Consider the following 6,210-nt stretch of genomic DNA (forward strand, 5'->3'; position numbering starts at 1 on the left):
GATGTAAGCTTTAGATAAGATTCATAGACTTTTCCTTGAATATGGACTTATCCATCATAGTTCAACCTACAGCTCTTTTGTATAAACCACATCTATAGTTCATAATATATTTGCCCTATTTTTTGTTCATAAGATAGAACAATAAGTTTAAAATGTACAACACAGTCCAAAATATATTTTCATGAATTTTTAAACTTTCAAAATTTCTATGGTAATACCATAGTAATATTTTTCTTAGTAACTTACATAATTATTTTCCTTTTTTCTAGCTTTAATTTCTGTTTTTTCCTTTTAATGAAAGTAGAATCTTTTCTCATAAAACATGCCAAGATTATAGTTCCCTCTACCTACCTTTACTCCTTCTAGTTCATCTCCACAACCCCTCCCTCCAGATCTACTCCCTTTCTGTCTCTCATTAGAATAAACTTTTAAGGACTAACAACTAAAAATATAACATATTAAAAAATAAATGAAAAATAAAATAAAATATAAAATAAATAAATATAATAAGATGAAGAAAAAACTATTATATCAAAGTTGGACAAGGCAACCCAACAGGAGGAAGAGTCCCAAGAGCAGGCACAAGAGTCGAAGATCCACTTGTTCTCACAGTCAGGAGGCCCATGAAAATAGTAAGCTTAATAGCTATAATATATATGCAGAGGACCTGGTGCAGACCCATGTAGGATCTGTCCTTGCTGCTCCAGTCTCTGTGTGTTCATCTGTGTTTTGCTTCTTCTGGTGTCTGCCATCCTCTCTGTCTCTTACATTCTCCATTAGATTCTCTGAGCTCTGAGGAGAGGAATTTGATGAAGACCTCCAATTTAGACTCTATCTCTGCATACTGTCTGGCTGTAGGTCTCAGCATCTGTTCCGATCTGCTGCCAGAGGAAGTCTGTCTGATGATGATTGGATAAGACATTGATTTAATGGTACAGCAGACTATCATTAGTGTAAGTCTCTGGGTTATCCAATCTCTGATTCATGGTTACCATAGCAGTGTTGTATATGGGTTCCTTCTTGTGGAATGGGCATGAAGAGAAATCAGGCATTTGTTGTGGAATATTTATTTGTTTAACTAGGCAAATATGTGTTACATTTATTTATGCTGCATTTGTTTAATTATGTAAAGATGAGTTGCTATTTCACCTTGCTTGCCTAAGACACTTGATTGGTCTAATAAAAATCTGAACAGCCAATAGCTAGGCAGTAGAGGGAGAGGTAGGACTGGCTGGTGGGCAGAGAGAATAAGTAGGAAAAGAGAAGAGAAGAGAAAAGACGAAAAGAGAGAATAAGGGAAGGAGGGAGAAAGAGGAAATGCCCAGAGCCAGCCAGTCAGGCAGCTGCCAGCCAGCCAGACATGAAGTAAGCATGGAAGTAGGACATACAGATGGAAAGAAAAGTAAAACCCCCAAGGCAAAATGTAGATGAAGAGAAACAGGTTAAATTAAGTTATAAGAATTAGCAAGAAATAAACTAAGGCTGAGCATTCATGATAAGTCTTCCCTGTCTTGAATTGGGGACTGGCAGTCCAAGAAATACTGTTACAGACATTGGTTGGCTGCTTCCACAAGTTCATTACCCTAGCATATTTTACAAGCAGGACAGATTGTAGGTCAAAGTTTTTGTGGCTGTGTCAAGCAATGTCCACATTTCTCTTTCAGTAATCTAAAGAATACCTTCTCACACCAAAGACACCACAAATAGGGTCTCAGGCTCCATGTAGGCACCAGCTAGACGTCTCCAGCTTCAATGAGATTTGTGGATGTTTTACTCAGCAATGAGTCCTGAATGTCATTTTTTCAGAGAACAACCCATTGTCTTAGCATCAGCTTGGGTTATTTGAGGATTTTCGTGGGAACTGTTTGGCCAACTACTCAATTCAATGCAACTGAGTCCTGCCACTGGGAACCTCACTTGGTGCCAAGAGATGGCCAGTTGTGACTATATCCCCTGCTACTTAGGATGACCTTCATAGATTTCAGATAGTTTCCCCTGCATTAGGTTCCTACCCCTCTCCAAAAAGTCACCAATTCCATCCTTCTCAGTCTGCACTCTCTCCCACTCTCTCAGCTCTGCTACTACCTGATCTTCCCTGCTCCCATCTCCACCAGCCCCCAGTTGGTCCATAAAATCTATTCTATTTCCCCCTCTCAAGGAGATACATGTATCCCCTCAATAGCCCTCCTCTTTACCTAACCTCTCTGGGTCTATGGATTGTAGCTTTTTTTATCATTAATTTAATGGTTTATAGACACTTATAAATAAATACATACCATTGTAGAATATTAATTGAAGATGTGGTACATTTGTTTATGCTGTGGAACATTTGTTGAATGATACAAAGGTGTGCTGCATTCTTTTAGGTTGCATTTGTTTAACTCTCTGAAGCTGTGCTACTGTGCCTGCCTAAAACAATTGATTGGCTTAATAAAGAGCTGAACGGCCAATAGCATGACAGAAGAAAGGATAGGCAGGGCTGGCAGGTAGAAAGAATAAACAGGAGGAGAAATCTGGTAGGAAAAGATTAAGGATTGAGGAAGAGAAAGAAAGGAGGACTGCAGGAGCCAGCCACCTACTTATACAGCAAGCCATGGAGTAAGAAATAAAGAAAGGTATAAAGAATGATAAAAGTCTAGAGGCAAAAACCAAACAGGATTATTTAAGAAAATCTGGCTAGAAACAAGCCAAGATAAGGCCAGGCATCCATAAAAAAGAATAAGCCTCTATGTGATTTATTTGGGAGCTGGGTGGCAGCCCCCCCCCCCCAGTAGTGGTAAGTTTCTCAGGTCCTGCCTGGCCCCATGGTTCTGCCTGACCCCACAGTCCTGCAGCTGCTTATAAAATAATCACTCAGAGTCTTAATATTATTTACAGTCTGTATGGACTGTGACAGGTTTCTTGCTACCTAGCTCTTTCATCTTAAATTAACCCATTTCTATTAATCTATGTTTTGCCATATTTTGGTGGTGTCACCAGTCTGCTGGCATCTTGCTGCTCCTTGGGCAGTGCCTAGGCATCTCCCTATTCTCCTTTCTTCTCTCCATATCTCTGCTTGGATTTCCCACCTGCCCCTAGGCTGCTTTGCCATGGGCCAAAACAGCTTTATTTATTAGCCAATGGGAGCAATACATATTCAAAGCATACAGAAAGGCATCCCATAGCAAACCCCCCTCCCCCAAAGCCCAAGGAGCAAAGAGTAAAAACAACCAACTACATGTTGGCATTCCAAAGTGGGCCTGTATTTCCATGTAGGGCCTGAGAAAGCTTTAGGAAAAAAAAAAAAGGTATGTCTCCTTTAAGAAATTCTGACATAGAGCAGAGCATTTAAACAGGCTTTTTCATGCTAAGTAGAAACAAAAACTAAGTGAGAAATGCCTGCCACATTCCAGAGCTGGATGGCTGAATGCAGTTTCATGTAAAATGTACCTCTGACTGGGGAAGAGCTTTAGGCTTGGCTCTTGGGAACCTAAAAGCAGGCAGAGCCAAAGATAGATCTGTGCAGAAGACACAGCTGTAGCTTAGAAGTTTAAAGTTTGATCACACAGGGAAAAAAAAAAGAATAGAGATACAAAGTAAATGAGGTCCAGAGGGAACAAACCTCTAAACAGGTTTCAACGTGTTTCACAATGGGCTGTGTGTAGGCTTAAGAAAGAAAAGAAAATGGGTATAGACAGTCACAGAAAGAAATAATAGTTTAAAAATATAAATTCTTTAAAGAGAGAGCAAAAGTTATATAAAAGGAAAAAGTCACAAAATGAAGAAAAATACATAGGGAGTCTGGATCCTATATAGTACTATGTTGATTTTGAATTTGTTGAATGCTAATGAGCAAGCAAGAGCTGCTGACAGAGATGGGATTGTGAACTGGACTTTTAAATTGTACCAACCAACCAAGATATCTTAGTGCTTCCTTAAATTTAAAAAAGAAATAAAAAATATATTACTTGGGAAAGAGGTTTTGCTTTCATTTCCACAGGAAATGAGACACTATGGATTTTTTCCAGGTTGATATGGATCAGGTTTGATCAGGTCTGCCTCATGAGTTTTTCTCATGGACCCCTAAAGATGCCTTCACCCACTGTCAACAGGAAGCAGTCTGGAGAACATGACACCCACATTCACAAGAGATGGGGTAGGTGGTCTCTGTTTTTTTGGTGTCATTTAGGGGAATATAGGAATATAGGATAAAAAGACAACTATTAATCTCAGATATTTTGCATTGGTATGGATTTGGGTATATTAATACAAATTTAAAGTTATTTTTGTTACACTGTATATATGATTCTACTCTTGTTTGGGGTATTGTGCTTATGCAGCTCATTTAAAAATGCAATGTATAATTAAGAAATGAGGTTAGTAGTTAATCTATAATAATCAAACTTGTGGTCACATTAGGTATGTTTTCAGGGTTAAATGGGTATATTTTAGATAAATAGATGATTTTCAAATATTTCAAAGACCTACAGAATATGACATTTAAGCTGTTTAATAAACTAAGTTTTTTCATGAAAATGAGATATATCTGCTCCTGGAAGCACCAATTTACTTCAAAAAAGGATGATGGGCATCGAAGAAATTTTATAAGACTTTGCTTTCATTCTGGTATAATTAGACATTTGGGCAAGAAACTGCTTTTGCATTGACTGCTTGACAGCATGCTGTATAAATTGGACATGCAGAATCCACAGAAAAGTGATGGCTGAATTTTGCCAAAACGAGGTGGGATGGTCCTTCAAGATCCCTGCTTCACAGAAGAGTCTGCCAGACATTCTATAGGACACACAGGAAAGTGACTGCTGAACTTTGACAATAGAAGGCAAAACTGTCCTTCAAATTTCCTGCTTTGCTGAAAAGTCTGCCAGATATTCTAGGCCTGTAGACCCAAAGATGGATGCCCCAACATTGCAGAGAAACTTTGGGTGACTGTCTAAGCAGCCAAATGTCTCTGCTGTTAGATTAGTATTATATCCTACAGTGGTCTTTGAGGGAGATTAAAACTAAATAGTTAAAGTCATGGTTTTCCTTAGTTATGATAGAAAGTAAATTAGATATAAAACTTTGTAATCACTAATAAAAGATAGATAATGGAGTATTTTCTATGAATTTGCTGAATATAAATGGGCTGAATATTATAATGGTAATTATTACTTGATAACTTTTTTGCTATATATAGTTTTACTATATTAAAGATAAAACCTTTCATTTTTATTTAGACAAAAAGGGGGAAATGTAGTTGATTGTCTTTATTCTTTATTCTTGGGGTATTGTGGTAGTGGGGGGCTGTCATTCAACTTCAAAATAAATCATACAGAGGGTTATTCTTTTCTATGAATGACCAGCCTTAGCTTGGCTTGTTTCTAGCCCTCTTTTCTTAAACTATCCCATTTCTCTTTTGCCTCTGGGCTTTCATATTTCTCTATTCTCTATACCTTTCTTTACCTCTTACTCCATGGCTTGCTGTGTAGCTGTGTAGCTGGCTCCTAGAATCTTCCTCTCTTTCTCCTCCTTGATCCTAGATCTTTTCCTCACAGATTCCTCTGCCTGTTTATTCTCTCTGTCTGCTAGCCCTACCTACCCTTTCTCTTGCCATGCTATTGGCCGTTCAGCCCTTTATTAGGCCAATCAAGTGTTTTAGAAAGGCAAAGTAACACAGCTGCAGAAAGTTAAAAAAAATGCAACATAAAAGAATGCAACACATCTTTGTACCAGTCAACAAATATTCCACAGCATATACAAATGTAATACATCTTCAACTAATAGTCTACCACAACGTTCTGTATTTGTCTTTCTGTGTTTAGGTTACCTCACTCAAGGTGACTTTTTTTCAAGTTCCATCCATTTGCCTGCAGATTTCATGATGTCAGTTTTTTTTTCACAGCTGAGTAATACAACATGTGCAAATGTGCCACATTTTCTTTATCAATTATTCTGTTGAAGAACTTCTAGCATGTTTCCAATTTTAGGATATTATGAATGAAGAAAATGAAATTTTCTAGCATGTTTCCAATTTTAGGATATTATGAAGAAAGCTGCAATGAACACAGATGAGCAAGTGTCCTCTTGTGACAGGACGGAGAGTCCGTTGAGTAGTAATGCTGGATCTTGAGGTAGATCAATTCCCAACTTTCCGAGTAACTGCAATATTAATTTCCATAGAGGCTGTAGAAGTTTGCACTCCCACGAGCAATGGAGGAGTGTTTCCCTTGA

This window comes from Peromyscus californicus, unplaced genomic scaffold, assembly GCF_007827085.1.
Source record: "Peromyscus californicus insignis strain IS unplaced genomic scaffold, ASM782708v3 Scaffold_20__1_contigs__length_68692818, whole genome shotgun sequence".
NCBI classification, from domain to species: domain Eukaryota; kingdom Metazoa; phylum Chordata; class Mammalia; order Rodentia; family Cricetidae; genus Peromyscus; species Peromyscus californicus.